At 36.3% G+C, this 17,144-nt stretch overlaps 2 long non-coding RNA genes across 2 annotated transcripts in view; one reads left to right on the top strand and one right to left on the bottom strand.

Annotated features, from left to right (window-relative positions):
• LOC141520428 (uncharacterized) overlaps nucleotides 1-13,457 on the bottom strand; it is a 98,278-nt gene extending 84,821 nt beyond the window's left edge. Inside the window, exons 1-2 of the long non-coding RNA XR_012477621.1 lie at nucleotides 13,334-13,457; nucleotides 4,013-4,133 (exon numbers count right to left, since the gene is read on the bottom strand). This is a non-coding gene — a long non-coding RNA (uncharacterized LOC141520428). The remainder of the gene's footprint in view (nucleotides 1-4,012; nucleotides 4,134-13,333) is intronic.
• Nucleotides 439-10,369, top strand: LOC141520429 (uncharacterized). Its single transcript, XR_012477622.1, has 3 exons — nucleotides 439-515; nucleotides 5,929-6,004; nucleotides 9,531-10,369. It is a non-coding gene; the product is annotated as an uncharacterized LOC141520429 (long non-coding RNA).
• Nucleotides 13,458-17,144: the final 3,687 nt, after the last annotated feature.

Here is a 17,144-nt window from a genome sequence, read left to right as displayed (position 1 = left end):
TAAAATTGTGAAATACCTAAGGAAAACAATAATACTTGTTATAATTATCATTTATATAGTGCTTTAAGGTTTGGAAAGTATTTTACAAATGTTATTTTATCCTCACAACAACCTGAGAGTTGTGTTATTATTATTCCCATTTTACAGAGAAGGAAATTGAGGGACAGAACTAGTAAGTAAGAGCCCAGGTCTAATTCTTTATATATTGAGCCATCTGTCTCTCTATTATGGTATATAAAGCTAAGTTGAAGGATCTGGAGCTGTTCAGCCTGAAGAAGAGAAAATCAGGCAGGGTTACAATGGCTTAGAGTTTAGTACAAAGTCTGATACACAGTAGCTATTTAATACATGTTTATTGACTTTCAGTAGGTACCTAATAAATATTTACTGATTAATAGCTGTTTTTAACAGACTGTCTGTCATGTGCAAGAGGAATAAGATTGTTCTGCTTGGCTCCAGGAGACAGAATTAGAAACACTGCAAGGGAGTGGCTGAGAAACAGATCTTACCTTGAGGTAATAAAATCCTTAATAGAATCTTAAAAATATAGAATGGATTACCATGAATGTTAGTACATTTCTTCTCCTCCCCCTCAATGGAGGCTTGAAGAAATAATGGACAGGACTTTTGTTAACAGTGTCATAGAGGGGATTATTGTTGAGGCTTAGGTGGACAAGGTAATTGGGGAGGTAGCTGCTGGAACATCAGATAGAGTGCTGGACTTCAAGTCCAAAGAGACCTGAGTTCAAATCCAGCTGTATATACTAGTTTGATTCTGGGCAAGTATCTTAATTTCTGTTTACTTTAGTCTCTTTAACCTTCAGAAGAGAATAACAATACCACCTACCACACAGGGTTGAGATAATATTTATAAAAATTTGTAAAAATACTTAGAACTTAGGGAGTGCTGACATTAATACAAATGCTTATTTTCTCCCTTCCTCACAGCTTCTGAGGTTCCTCCAAATCTGTGATTCCATAAAAGATTGTCCTCTTCAGGCCATTCTAAAATGTATGGACTGCTTGGGGAGGATTTAAAATCATAATTTTGTGAATAAATTAGTTCAAGTATGTTTGGCCCTTAGATTGTATGAAAGATCCTGGATAAATGTTTATTAATTGGTTTTCCTTCCACAAAGATCAAGAGAGCCTGGTAAGCTCCAATTTTATTTTATTGGTTCTGATAAAAGTATTCTAGGCTTTCGGATAAGGTGCTTAAGATCATAGAATACGAATATTTACAAGTAGTGTGTCTTCTTATGTAATACTGGGCTTTGCAGGCTTAGAGTGGGGGCAATCAACTTTGATGATAGCAGATTTTATGGTTCATTGAGTTTATTGCCTAAGAGTAAGAGTTTTTTGACTGAGTTAATTATTCCCTGGCATAAAGAGGTGATAGGGTCTCAAATAAACAACCGCTCCAAGTAATTAATTATTGTACTAAGGTGAAATGCATACTAAGGATTGTGATTGTGGATCTTTTTCCATGGTCTGAACTCTGTTCCTTATAAAGTTGCTAAGTTCACCTTCTCACATGAATCTGATTTATTTCTAATAAAGCTAGGATATTTTAAAAAGATTTTATTTCTTTGTAAGAACTTATACAGAGTGATGAGAAGAGAATGACAAGAAAATATATGCAATGACCACAATAGCTTAAACAAACAATAAAAATACTAACAGGCAACTGAATGAAGATTAATTTGCAGTAAGGCATCTTTAGTCATGGTCAATGGATAATGAAGGTCATTACCTTTTTCTTGACTGTGAAATGTTGCATATATTATTGGACACAGTAACTTGATTGATTTTGTTTCCTTTTTTTTCCCCTTACAAGTGGAATGGTGTGTCTCAAAGCCCCTTTGAGACTTTGGATTGGATGTATCCTCCTATATGGGATACTGGATATATCCTATCCAATATATCTTCCTTATACAAAGGACCAGGAATGAAACCAAGCAGAAAGAAGTCACAATGTCTTTGACTTTGGGGGTAGTTTTTTTCTCCGTATTGTTAGGCCTTCCTTACATGGGAGAACAGAAGAGGCTTAGGTTTGAATAACTGGAATTATAAACTTCAGATTCTTTAATAATTATTATGCAAATAACCATTATCTGTTTAGTCTAACCTTCAGAGATTAAACCATGAACTAGAATTAGGTCATCCATGTACATCCCAAACTCAGTGGCAAGGAGAGAGGTTTGAAGGAAGAAACAAATATTTTATTAAGTGCCTACTCTTTGCCAAATCACTATGCTAAGGGCTTTATAAATATTATCTTATTTGATGTTCACAACAACCCTGGGAGGTAAGTGGGACCTACCTTTCAGAAAAAAACAATGAAAGATAATAAATTCTCTTTTGGATATGATGAGTTTGAGGAATGGGTTAAAGATTATAGGTGGAGGACTTGACCTTGATTACAAATAAAAGACCAGCTCTTTATCAGAGACTGGATTGCAAGTGAAAATAGGAGAAATGACTTTTTGGAAGGGATATATGTTAGGGAGAAATAGAGAAAAGGGAATTTTGGGTGACTGCCCTCAATTTTCTTGGTGGAGTTTGAGGAAAGCTCTTCAGTACAGAGGTTAAAGTGCAGGAGTGTTGGGAGAAAGCCTAAGGAAAAAAGAAGATCTGGAATAACTTTGGTGGTGAGTAAGATAGTGACTCAATTAAGGAGAAAGATTGTCTTGCTTCACTGAGAATCCAGTTGAGATTAAATAAAATATCTTTGCCACCCAAATTTTCTGACTCCAGTTCTTTTCAGTAGTACTTGAGCCATTGAGGGAAGAAATTCAGGGTAAGATTTGACAAGGCATAGTCATTGCTAGGTCAAGGAACAAAGAATAGAGGGTTATATAGAATTAAACAGGTTCAATAAAATTTATAACTAAGGAAGGAGGTTGAATGAAGCAGAGGTGATGGATATGGTTAAGTACTGAAGAACTGAAAACAACAGTGAAGATTAGGGGAAGTAAGACTAGGGAAAGATGGAATCATAAAAAAATATGATCATATAATAGTACTTTGGAATTGATGAACATGGAAGTGGAAAGAAAATACAAGGACATCCCCCTCCCCCCATTCTAGTTAAGGAAGAATGAGGAGTATGTCCTAGGAGCTGCACATGTTGAGGAACTAGCTAAAGGATTTGGCACTTTGATATGATGCAACAAACCCTCTTTGGTTCCTTAGTTCTCTTTACAATTCCATGCCAGTGGTAAGGGATTAAGGTACTATGGCAATTAAAAAGCAGAGACTGTTTCCAAGTCATTCTCTTCAGATGCTTCCATGTGAGAGTCTATGACAAGTCTATGAAAGCCATAACAATGTGTACCCCTAAAATAGTAATAGCCATGATGTAGGTTTCCTATCAGTAAAAGCCATAATAATAATAATAATAATAATAATAATAATAATAATAATAATAATAATTTAGAGTCCTTATCAATGATAACTATAAATAGTGTAAACCAAGATTAAGGCAAATCAAAAGAAAGCATCCTGACTATGTTATAGTCAATAATTCCTCCTGTCTGATTTCTATAATTACCATAGGGGTTTGGGATATCTTTGTAGGAATTCCAATATGTTTTTCAACTGCCACCCTAAATTGCCCCAATATGAGTATTTGATTATTTTCATTATTAAACTACATATATAATCACTAACATAATCTAAAATTCCTCTTCCTTTTGTCTGAGTTCTAAAATTGCCATGGGGGGGGTCTTTGCAAGAATTTCAATACGTTGTTTAGCTGCCCCAAAGTGAATATTCAATTATTTTTGATTGTTTTGATTATTAACCTACATATATATTCAATCCAGAGCTCCTTGGCCTCTTTTATTGTAATTGAATTGGACCCCTTGTTTGGGGGAGCCTTGAATATCCCACTGGGGGGGGGGAATTTTTGGGCAAGCCACCTCAGCAGCATATTTAGTGGCTGAAGACTATATCATAGCCAGAACTAGGGCTCAGCTCAGTAAACTTGAACAAGGACTGCCTCTTATACCTTATAGCAGGTGTTTGAATGGTGATTCCCAGATGGACATGTTCAATCTTAGAGGTAGTCTTGAGAGTAAGAAGAATCTGGAAATCCTGGGTCTCTTGATTCAAGTTGAAAGAGGAAGTTTCTGTATCAGAAAGCATAACCACCAACAAAGAGAGGAGCTCAACCCCTTGCTAGAAGGCAAGGACCTAGAGAAAACTATTTGGGTAGTACATAACTAAAGTAAAATATTTATTTTTATGAATAATCCTTCCATATTCTGTTCTGATCAGATGATACCTAAGGTATTGTATTCAGCTCTGGGGATCACATTTTAGGAAGACTTGCGACAAGTTAGAATGTAACTAGTTGAAAGTGACTGAGTCAATGAAGAGACTGGAAAATATACCAAACTAGGTTAAGTTGAAGACAAAGGGAGCATATAGCTTGGAAAAGAAAAGATTTGAGGGGAAAGGGGAGAGTAAGAATAATAGTTATTCAAGTATTTGAAAGGCTATCATGTAATAGAAAAGATATATTCAACTTATTCTGCTTAGATGCAAAGGGGAAAGATAGAAATGGAGTAAGAGGCAGAGGACCATATAGTAAAGACTACAGAATAAATGGGACTGTCCAAAAACCGAAAGTCAGGAGAAGGTGAGTTCTCAATCCCTGAAGGTCTTCAAGGGAAAGCTGGGTGGAATGAATTGAGCTGATTCCCATTCAAATAGAGGTCAAAAGAGATGACCTCTAAGTATTTATCCAACTCTGAGATTTTATAACAAAGGCATATGCTCTGAACTTTTTGCTATCAGAGAACCAGGAAAAGTGTGACTGTTTTAGAATTTTTTATGTCCATTTTTATTGTTTTGATATCTCAACCTGGTGATAAATGGCCAGTTAATCACTTTTATGTAATAATAAAAGGCACATAAAATGTAACTGCTTGTGCTGAGTGAACTGCTCTACAGAGAGCATAAGGGCTCTTGGTATGAATTTCACTCAGATGAGTTGGTCACTCTACTTAAGCAGAATGGACACCAAAAAAGCTATGCTAGCCAAGGAACTAAATCTACTCAACCTACTATCATAGGTAGTGTACACACTGAGGAAATACCTTGGTTGATGCAGCTGAGTGAGTTAACAAAAACAGTTCTGTCTGCAAAGACTCCCTGCAAATATTCCTGAGGAAGTGGAGTTTTCAATGATTCTGAAATAATCCTGCTCAGGAGGATGCTGGGTTTTGATTGGAGGGCAGGCCTACTTTCTAGTCATGTGTGGCATATGGAAAATCAGTTCAGAAAAAAATTCCAAGAGGAGCCTTAGACAAGAAACTGGAAATGAACTCTTAGTGCCTTGGCTGCTGAAGGTTGATTATTGATGGATATAATGAAATGGGTACAATATATTAATTATAGATGTATAGAAAATTACTGAAATCTCTTTAGATGCAGCCAGGTGGCACAGTGGTCAGAACTTTGAACCAGGAGTCAAAAAAACCCTAAGTTCAAATTTAGCCCCAGACATTTGTTAGCTGTGTGACCCTGGGTAAATCACTTAACCTCTGTGTGTCTCAGTTTCCTCATCTGAAGAAAAGAGGATAATATTACCATTTACCTCTGGTTGCTGTAAGGATATGATGAGATATTTGTAAAGCACTTTGAAAACCATAAAGGACCATATAAATGTTCTTCTTATTATTATTATTAAGTGGAGGTGGGGATGAGGAAAAATCACTAGTACTATATAGAGTATAGTAAGCAGAGTCAACTCTAATTCCTGAGTAGTTTCAGTGTGATGAATTTCTTTGGTGTACTCTTGATTTTGTAAAAGTCAAAGATTTCTCTGATGACCTTGAGGTTTGTTGCAAAATTCTCAAAAATAAATTAATTTATATTTATTCATAAATAAAGTAAATTTACAATACTCTATCTCTTTAGGAAGAGGCAAATGTATGTTGTGACAGTGTGCTCCACTTCCAGATTGAAAATCACTGACTTAGAGAAAAAAATGAAGGTAAGAGAAAAGATGCGAGATACCATTTTTTTTTTTACTGGTTATAATACCATAGCCTGAGCTGTGACTTTGCAGTGAGATTAAAGCTAGAGAAAAGGGAGTAAAGGCAGAAAGATTAAAGGAGAAGGGAAAGCAGTCTTAACTGTGACAGCTGCATTGGACCATACGTTAGGCTAATTATTAGCATCCACTATTATTTACTTCTGTGATGCCGCTATATGACTCTACAACTCTATTATTAAGTTGGCAAAATATTTCTAACATATTTGCATGAAAGAACCTATATGAAATTATTATTTGTGCTATTTTAGTTTGAGTCATTCTAGCTGGTATGATCATGATTAAAAGTATGTATACAGCCTAGGAATGGGTTATGAAAATACAAGACAATTTTTCTATTTTTCAACTAGGCCTTTATAACATCCAGCCTACAGAATCAGGAAATAGAAGTGGATAAAGGGTGCATGATCAAATGAGACAAATCTTGAGGAAATAATCAGAAGACCTGAAAGTTCTTCCTAATTATATCACCAATTTAAGCCTAAAATAGAGATAGTAAACATATTTATATTCTATTCTGATTAAAGCTGGGGCATTTGTGCATCGTAGACTGGGTATGGTATTGGCTTACTCATGTCCCCTACATTTAAAATACACAAGCCTATTATTTTCCCTTGAAGGGAGGCTTTGAATCTTTCTTCAATCCCATGAAACCTGAGAGTCTTACTCATTGGACTACTTGTCTGTGAAGCCTGTATATAAATTCTGCAGCATGTCATATATGAAAAAAAATTAAAAACTATTTAGGTCAACTCAACTAGACCTTGCTTATGTCAGAACTCACCTAGAACATTTGGGAGAGGCATCTTGGAAAGCTCCCTATTGAATGGATAGGGTGGGTCAATCAGCAAAGGATTTATTAAAGGTATAATTTGGAAAAGCTGAAACTGGTAAAACAGAATTTTTTTGGTTTCATTTTTCCTTTTTGAGTATAACTGACTGAAATAAAAAGGTCCCTGAGTCAATCCCAGGTTTAGGCAGTAAATTTGTGAGTGGTTTTGGGGCAGTTAGGTCAGTTAATAAACATGTACTAAGTGCCTACTTAGAGGTGGTCAGCACCATACAGTGGAGCAGTGGATAGAGTTCCAAACTTGGATTCAAGAAGACCTGACTTCAAATTGGGCATCATTTAACCTTCTTCAGTCTCAATTTCCTCACCTGTAGATTAGATTTGATAACAGCACCTCCCAGGGTTATTGTGAGAATAAAAGGAGATAAGATCTGTAAAGTACTTTCCAAACTTTAATGACAATTTTTCTGTTTTTCAACTGAGCCTTTACAATATACAGTAAATACTAGCTATTATGTTAATTATTAAGTGTGATGGAGAGATATGAGAGAAAAGAAATGGTAGCTGCATCTAGAGATTTTGAAGCTTGGTGATCATGTATCCCAGAAGTAAATCTATCCCTATACAAATAGTTTTTCCTTAAGAGGTGACTGCTTGGCAGGACTTTTCTGGTTGCCTTAGTACTAAAGGTCAGAACAGAAGTCAGCTTCATCTTTAGGTTTGACACATGCACCATGACAAAAATGGAGGCAGGGAAAATTTTACCCAACTGAATCAATGCCATATCCTTGTTGAAAATCCTTTCCATGTAAGTATTAGGCTGTTTTCCCTTTGTTGATTGTTAGTCTGTGAGTATCTCATTTACTTCCAAACTCAACTCCAGATCAGACCTAGAACATTTGGGAGAGCCATCCTGGAAGGTTCCCTATTGAATGGATGAGGTGAGTCAAAAAAAAAAAAAGGATTTATTAAAGGCATATTACATGCTACACACTGTACTAACCACTGGGAGTACAAAAAAAAAAAAGAAAAGAAAAGAAAAGAAAAGAAAAGAAAAGAAAAATCAGTACCTGATCTCAAGGAACTTCAAGTAGCAATAATAATTACATCAATTAGTATAATAAGATAAATGTAAAGAAGATAGAATACTGCTTTATAGCAGGGAATCAGTCTATGGACCCCTTGTCTGAATAATGTTTTTAAATGTATAACATAAAATACATGAGATTACAAAGGAAAGCAATTATTTTGAAATACACAGTTATCAAAATATTTTCAAAGCGGTATTATGGATTCTACATTAAGAACCCCTGTCTTAAGGGGCTGGATGGGAACTTGGAGAGACTTGAGGCAAGGAATTCAAATAGAAGGCTAATTTTGATATTTTAGGTGAAAGATGATGGGGAACATAAACTGGGATGGCTTTGGGAGAGATTTTTGTAGAAGGGGATATTGACAAGATTTGGCAATTCATTAAAAATGTGGGATGAATGAGAGAGCACACCCTGGTCATCTTCTCTGACTCTGATTTGGAAATGGCAACTGTTCACATGTCAGCTAATCTTTTCTGGTATAAATGAATCTCTGGGTACCTTGTGCTTTGTGTCTCTTTAATCTTAAGTGAATAAACAGTGAGCCTGAAGTTTCAACTTCAGTATTTATTCTTCCAACGAATAGTCTGAATTAATTTCTTTAAGTATAGAATGATTTGGTCTTTTTGCTGTCCAAGGGACTCTCAAAAGTCTTCTCCAGCACCAGTTCAAAATCACTGATTCAATGGCAAACAGGTTTCCATAAAGTCAAAATCTCACAGTCATATGTTACTACTGGAAAAGTTTTGTCTACACAGAACTTTGTCAACAAGATGATGTCTCTACCTTTTAGTATGCTGTCCATATTTGCCATAACTTTCCTTCCAAGGAGCAAACATCTTTTATTTTCATGGCTGCAGTCATCACTGGTAGTGATCTTCGAGTCCAAGAATATATAATATAATATACTACTGCTACCATTTCTTCTCCCTTTATTTGCCAGGAAGTGATGAGACCAGTTACCATTATCTTAGTTTTTTGTTCTTTAAATGGTAGTAAAATTGCCTTCATAATCTAATTGCTCTGGGAAACTAACCATTGACAGCTTCCTGAACACTTCTCAAGCTTGATCTGTGATCTGACTGATGTGTCACTATGGCAAAAATAGAAATAGGAAAACTGTTCCTAATTGAAACTATGCTATATCCTTATTAAATGTCCTTTTCATATATATATGTATAGATTTTAGGTTTTTACAAGGCAAATGGGTTAAATGGCTTGCCCAAGCCCACACAGCTAGGTAATTATTAAGTGTCTGAGACCAGATTTGAACCCAGGTACTCCTGACTCCAGGGCCGGTGCTTTATCCACTACACCACCTAGCCACCCCTTTTTCATATTATATTAAGAAAATTTGGGGGAAGTTAGATGGCTCAGTGGATAGAGCACTGGCCCCAGAGTCAGGAGGACCTGAGTTCAAATTCAGCCTCAGACACTTAATAATTGCCTAGCTGTGTGACTTTGGGCAAGTCATTTAACCACATTACCTTAAATAAATAAAAAATTTTTTAAAAAGAAAATTTCTTTTTTTTTCCTGGATGTAAAATTATCTACAAATAATGGTTTTTATTTTAATCCTGACCAGTAACCCTGAGCAACAAGGATATGCTGATGGCTGGGGCCCTTGGAAAGAACATCAGGATTTGAGATAATCAATGCTCTCTGCCCTGCTGGAGTGAGAAGTGAGAGAAGCTGATAAGGCAAGACAAATTCCTGATCTAGCACCATGAGTTAAACTTATCTATGCCCTTTCTTCCCCATGTGGGAGACACAGGAAAAATGGAAAGGAGAGCTGACTCATGGTTTCCTTTGGAGGTGTGAGAGTAGCCAACTGAGTAGAGGTGCCACGAACCGCTATTTGAAATAATCCCTTGTTATTTCTTTGCCCTTCTGTTTTATTCAGAGCTTCTCACTTTGAACTCATTTATCGTAGGACTTGGCAAGTAAAGGAGTACAATGGATATGGACACATAAAGGATGTATTTGAATAAATACCGTCTCAAAGAGAACTTTGTACATGAGTGTATCTTTCAGAGGGCTTTCTTGAGGGTTACACATACAATTTGGCTTATCACAAAATAAATGTCCCCTGAATAGTTGAATGAAAAATATGTGAACTTATAAAAAGTAATATTAAAAAGAAATCTTGTTAAGTCCCCTCAATGTTATGTCATAAGCTGTTTGCCTTGCCTGTCCCTGCCTTTGTCAGGATATGGTGAGAGAAAGAGAATTTTCTAAATGTTGCCTGAGATGCTTCTAAAGAAAGGTAGTAAGTACCTAAGGATCAGGCAACATTGCCAAAAGTGACTATTTGGATAACAAAGAACAGATTTCTGTTAGGGATGCTTTAGTTTAACCCTTATCTTTTGGTTTGTTTTGCTAGCCTTCCTCTAGGTCTCTAAGAAAATAAGAGTCTAATGGGTTAGGAAGGAAAATTGATTTATATAACTATCTTTTAAAAAAATCTGAAAAATTCTCTACAGAGTATTTTTCAAGGACTTTAACAGTATGAAATTTTCAAGGGACTTTTTTTTTAATGAGAAAGATTTGAACAAGAACATTAAAGCAAATATTGCATTCATTTTCAATGCAGGTATTCATTCAACAAACATTTATTGATTCTTTAGTACTTTGTATTAAGCTTGCTAGGCATTGAGGGAGATATGAAAATAATTAAGAAACAGTTCTTGTCTTCAAGGAGCTTTTACAGTCTAATAGGAATGTATAATGGAAAAAATAATTATAATGAAGAATAGAACTTGATAACTACACTGGAAAGGCACAAACAGCATCCTTTAATGGTTGTTAACTAGGGAACCATATTTTCCTTGTTGGAAAATCAGAGAAGAGGTAGCATTTGAGCTGGTCCTAAAGGATGGGTAGGATTTCAATAACAGAGATAGCAAAAGAGGGGGGAGTTGGGAGGAGCTGGGCAAGTGGAAGGAATTCAGGATTCAAGAATGTCGTAAAGGCCCATACAGGAATCCCTAGTGTTCATGGAACAGTGACTTGTTTGATTTATTCACAGCATAGGGTAGGAAAATATTGTCAAAGGAGAAGCTATATAAGTTATTGACAGATTGTGGAGGGCCTTGAATACCAATGAAAAGAGTTTGGACTTTATTTGATAATCAGTGGTGAGTGAGCCACAGCAGATATATGTGCTCTGTAGAGTATGGTCATCACAAAGCAGAGGTCTGCCATTGATAATAGCAATACTTTATCCCAAAGAGATAATTAAAAAAATAGAAAAGGACATATATATATATATTTATATATTTATATTTATATATATTTATATATTTATATTTATTTATATTTATATATATATAATACACACACAAATACTTATAGAAGCTCTTTTTGTGGTGGTAAAGAATTCTAAATTGAGGCAATGCCTTACAATTGGGGAAATAGTTAAATTATTGTGATCTATGAATATAATGAAATACTATTGTTCTAAAAGAAATGATGGTGAGGCAGATTTCAGAAAAACCTAGAAAGACTTACATGAACTGATGCTGAGTGAAGTGAACAGAACCAGGAGAATGTTGTACACAGAATGTATGAAGATCAGTTCTGATAGACTTAGCTCTTCTCAGCAATGTAATGATCCAAGATAATTCCAAAAGACTCATGATAGAAAAAGTTATTGACATTCAGAGAAGTGTGAATGCAGATTGAAGTATACTGTTTTTACTTTTGTTTTATTCTTTTTTTTGTTTTGTTTTGTTTTTTAGTTTTTGCAAGGCAAATGGGGTTAAGTGGCTTGCCCAAGGCCACACAGCTAGGTAATTATTAAGTGTCTGAGACTGGATTTGAATCCAGGTACTCCTGACTCCAGGGCCGGTGCTTTATCCACTTTGCCACCTAGCCGCCCCATTCTATTTCTTTTTGTGTAACATGACTAATGTAGAAATATATTTTATACAACTGCACATATTTATAACCTAGATTAGCTCCATCTTGGAGAGTGGGGAGGAAAAGGAGGGAGAAAAAAGTGAAATTCAAAATCTTTCTATATATGAATGCTGAAAATTGCCTTTATATGAATTTGGAAAAAATAAAATACTATTAAATTTTTCAAAAGTTGAAAAAACAATAATACTTTTATAATAGTATTTATACAGAGCTTTGACTCTCTACTGCAAGATACTTCATTAAATTTTGTTATCTTATTTGATTCTCCTAATATGAGATAAATACTGGAGGGGGGTAATCTCTAATTAATAGATTAGGAAGCTGAAGGTTAAAGAGGAGGTGCTAGATCACAGCTGGTAAGTGTAAGAACTGTCTTGTACTCTAACCACTTGCCGTGCTGCACCTCTCAATAGTAAATGAAATTTATATTTTTAGTAATCAAATTATAAAGAGATAGGTGCTAATAGAGAACACAAAGAACATTGCCAACCTCCCTTTCTCCTCAACTTCTATTTTTTTTTTTTTTTAGTTTTTGCAAGGCAAATGGGGTTAAGTGGCTTGCCCAAGGCCACACAGCTAGGTAATTATTAAGTGTCTGAGATCGGATTTGAACCCAGGTACTCCTGACTCCAGGGCCAGTGCTTTATCCACTGTACCACCTAGCCGCCCCTCTCCTCAACTTCTATTCCCATGAGTTAAGATCCTGATTCAAAGAGTGCCCCATCCTAGATTTTCCAGGTTGATTGCATAGGCTTCTTATCTCATTGTAATATATTAAACATAACTTCCTCTTCCACAGATTTGATTCACAAGGGAATGAATGAATGAATGAATGAATATTTGGGATATGCCTTAGAAGAGTTCCCAACCCTTGAGAAAATGTTGTCTAGAGTCTAAAACAACCTGTGTGATTCCACGACCTTTATTTATGGGGATAACATTCCATGCATATTTATTGTATACTTAAGATGTGCAGCCAGATGGTGCAGTGGATAAAGCACCAGGGCAAGGGTCAGGAATATTTGAATTCAAATCTGCTTCACACACTTCCTAGCTGTGTGACCCTGGAGAAGGAAACCTGTGGAGAAGGAAACAGCAAACCACACAGATATCTTTACCATGAAAACTCTAAATGAGGTCATGAAGAGTCTGATAAGACCACACTTCTACAACAATAGCAAATACTTAGGATATTTTTTTCTAGTCTAATCCTATATTGAAAGGGAATTTAAAAAAATTTTTCCCTGATAAAGTTATCTTCAACACAAAAAAATAAACATTTATGAAGGCTTTTAAAAAGGGCATCAAGAAAACACTTAAAAAGTAAAAAAGGATCTTAAGAGAATACTTTGTGCTAGATTCTGGGAAAATAGAGAAAACTAAACTATTTTGAAGAACTACAATTTTGAAGAAAATTACAAGGGGAGACATGACATATATATGTACACAAGTAAAGCAACCTCTAACCTGTGGATAGATGAACAGAGCAGGCTTTGACAGGAGATTCAGGAGTCAAACAGAAATTTAATTTGAAAGTGAAGGAAACAACTTGCAAGCAAGAACATATGTTATCAGGACCCCACCCCTAGTGGGGGGATCCAACAGAATGTAGGGAGATCTTAATACTAATGACTGTGGAGTGAGCTGTAGCCATGACAATGAGAAACAGCAGCAACAATGAGACAGGAATGAATCATAGCAGGGCTTCATGACCAGAACATGGGTACTTGTCCAGTGCTTGTCCAAGCTCAGAGAACTCCTAGTGCTGGTCAAAGCAATGCAATGATTATATAATTTTGCTAGAGGATGAGATCATCTAGAGGATAAGCACAAAGGATTGATGTTATGCCAAGTTCAGGGCACAGGTTGCTTTCTGGGTCTTAGTTCTGGAAAGTAAGGATATATTTTAATTTCTTGACAAGACAAAATTCAGAAGATTTAAATATAGAAAGACCAGTGGAAATAGGGGAATGTAAAAGAAGAGTTCAATGAAGAAATGGCATCCTTGAAAAAAAGAAAAAGTTTTCAATAGTTGGAGATGAAAAGAGAACATTTTTACAATAGAGTTTTGTTAACATAATTCCTCTCTCTAGAGAAAGGTACCAGGGCTTACAATTGATAGGTATCCAAAATGTAGATGTAGTATGTAGAAAATGTAAATACATTTGAGTAACCTTGTCTCCCTTAATCTGCTTGTCCAAAGTATTAAAGAATATCCAGAAGTGTATTGGTATTCTTTAAAAAAAGTCCACAAAAATCACATTCTTATTTGATTTTTTTAACATTTTAACATTTTATTTTTTTCCAGTTATATACAATAACAATAAGTATCCATCATTTTTTGCAAAGCTCTGAATTCTACAATTTTTCTCCCCTCCTCCCTTTCCCCCCACAGAAGGCTGTCTGACAGTCTCTACATTGTTTCCATGCCATACATTGATGTAAATTGAATGTTATAAGAGTAAACATAAGAATAAACATAAACACCCTATCCCCCCAAGAAGATGGGAAACATCAAGAATAGAAAGAGAGAGAGGAGAGAAAATGTACTTCAGTCTGTGTTCAGATTTCAATGGCCTTTTCTCTGGGGTGAGCTGCTTTCTTTATCATAAGTCCACCAGAGAAGTTGCTTCAGTATTTTTCCCTTAGTTGCTATTACTAGCTGTACCTCCACTCTATTTCTCCCCACTCTCATTTATTCTATTCTCTCTCTCCTTTCATCCTGGCCCTGTCCAAAAGTGTGTTGCATCTGAGTACCCTCTCCCTTGATCTTCTCTCTCTTCTATCACCTATTCACTCCTTCTCTCCCCCATTCCCCTCATCCTGTCCCTTTCCTCCCATCCTTCTCCAGGACAAGACAGATTTCCTCCCTGAGCCATTTCCGATGAGAATGAAGGCTCACTCATTCCGCCTTGCCTTCCCCCCCCCATTGAAAAAAGCTTTTCCTTGACTCTTGTGAAATCTCTCAGCTTCTTCATCTCCTTTTCCTTCCTCCCAGCACTTTTCCCCATCACCCATTGACTCCATCCCTTTACCACATCATACCATTATATTCCACTCCTTCCTATGTCCTGTCCACATATGCTCATTCTAACAGCTCTTATAAATGAGAAAGTTCATATGATTTATCAATCTCTTCTTCCCATGCAGGAATACAAACAGTTCAACATCATCAAGTTCCTCATAGTTAGTCCCTCTCTTCCACTCCCACCAGGAGTCCTGTACTTGGAGATCAAACTTTTTGTTCAGCTCTGGTCGTCTTGCTAGGAAAGTTTGAAAGTCCCCTGTTTCATTGAAAGTCCATATTTTCCCATGAAAGAGGATGTTCAGTTTTGCTGGGTAGTTGATTCTCAGTTGTAAACCAAGATCTTTTGCCTTCTGGAATATCATATTCCAATCCCTATGAGCCCTTAATGTAGATGCTGCCAGATCCTGTATAATCCTGACTATGGAGCCTTGGTAGTTGAATTGTCTGTTTCTGGCAGCTTTTAGATTTTTCTCTTTGATTTGGGAGTTTTGGAATTTGACTATAATATTCCTGGAAGTTTTTCTTTTGGGATCCCTTTCAGGGGGTGATCAATGAATTCTCTCGATTTCTATTTTACCCTCAGCTTCTAGGATCTCAGGGCAATTTTGCTGTATTATTTCTTGAAAAATGAAGTCTAGGCTCTTTTCCTTGTTGTGGCTTTCAGATAGTCCAATAATTTTTAAATTATTTCTTCTGGATCTGTTTTCAATATTGGTTGTTTTTCCAATGAGATATTTCACATTTTCTTCTAATTTTTGGCTTTTTTGTAAGAGTTTTATTTCTTCCTGATTTCTTGCAAAGTCATCAGCTTCCTTTAGTTCCATTTTGCATTTGAAGGAGTTATTTTCTTCAGAGAGCTTTATCTCCTTTTCCAGTTGGCCAATTCTGCTTTTTAAGGCATTTTCCTCCTCATTTGCCTTTTGTTTTGCTTTTTCCATTAGGCCTAAACTGGTTTTTAACATATAACATATTTTTAACATATTATTTTCTTCAGTATTTTTTTTTTGTATATTTTTCACCAAGCTTTTGATTTGGTTTTCATGATTTTTCTGCATTGCTCTCATTTCTCTTCCAAATTTTTCCTCCACCTCCTTTAATTGCTTTTCAAAGTCTTTTTTGAGCTTATTCATAGTCTGAGCCCATTTTCTATTTTGCTGGGAGGTTTTGTATATAGAAGCTTTGATTTTGTCATCATCTGAGTATGTGTTTTGATGGGACTAAAGTAATTCTCTGGGGTCAGATTCTTCTTTTTCTGTTGTTTACTCATTTCCTCAGCACAAAACTAATTTACAACACTTACAAGGCTTTGGGTTTTTATGGGGGGGGGACACCCGACTGGGACCTTTATTCCTCCAAGGTCTTATGCTCTCTAGCCTGTGCTTTGATATGTAGATGCCCCCCCCCCCCCACTTCCCTCTGCCCTGGGGCTATAAGGAAAGCTCCAGCTTGGTTATTTAGTATGGAAGCCCAAAGTGCAATATCTGAGTGTAGGCAAACAGCAGAGTCCTTCCCCAGGGAGAGCAGAGAAATCTCTGCAGACTTCCCTTACTGTCTCTGGGGTTGCAGGCTGCTTTCTCCCAATTCTCGCTGCAGATTCTGCAGCCACTGCTCCTCACTCCACACTCACCCAGGTGCAGCAGAGTTCTCTCCCCACCCCTTCAAACTGTTGCAGGTGATTTCTGGGCTGGGCTGGGCTGCACTGGGCTGCACTGGGCTGTGCTGTGGCTTTTTTCCAACCCTTGGTCCTGGTGAAACATACCTTTTCCATGGAACTCCTAAGTTATCTTGGACTGGGAAAATGTATCACTCAGTCTTTCTGTGGGTTTTGCCCCGCTGAATTTTGACTAGAGCCATCCTTTACTTGTTTTGTGGGGGTTTGGGGAGGTCAGAGTTCTTGGGAAATGCTGCCTTCTTGTAGCCATCTTGTCTCTGCCCCTCTCTTATTTGATTTAACACTTTAAGTTTAATCTGAATTATTATTATTTTCCCATCACTTTCTTAAGTCTAGAAATCAATAAAATAATAAAGTAAGCCTTCATTTTTATTGTATGTTGATTTCCAAAATGTAAGTGTTCATATTGAAAATTTAACAATTGGCTCACACAAGCAGTTTGATCTGGCTCCAGCACACCTCTGTATACTCAGAAGATCTGTGATTCAGAGGTCCTGTGCTTTAGTAAATAATTTTATGAGTTTCTTTAGGTCAAAACAGGTGGAAGAAAGCATGTTAAGTTCAGGGAAAAGTGAGAA

Source organism: Macrotis lagotis, chromosome 4 (assembly GCF_037893015.1).
Source record: "Macrotis lagotis isolate mMagLag1 chromosome 4, bilby.v1.9.chrom.fasta, whole genome shotgun sequence".
Lineage (NCBI taxonomy): Eukaryota > Metazoa > Chordata > Mammalia > Peramelemorphia > Peramelidae > Macrotis > Macrotis lagotis.
Note: the sequence above shows the minus strand (reverse complement) of the source record. Positions and strands in the feature narration are given on the sequence as shown.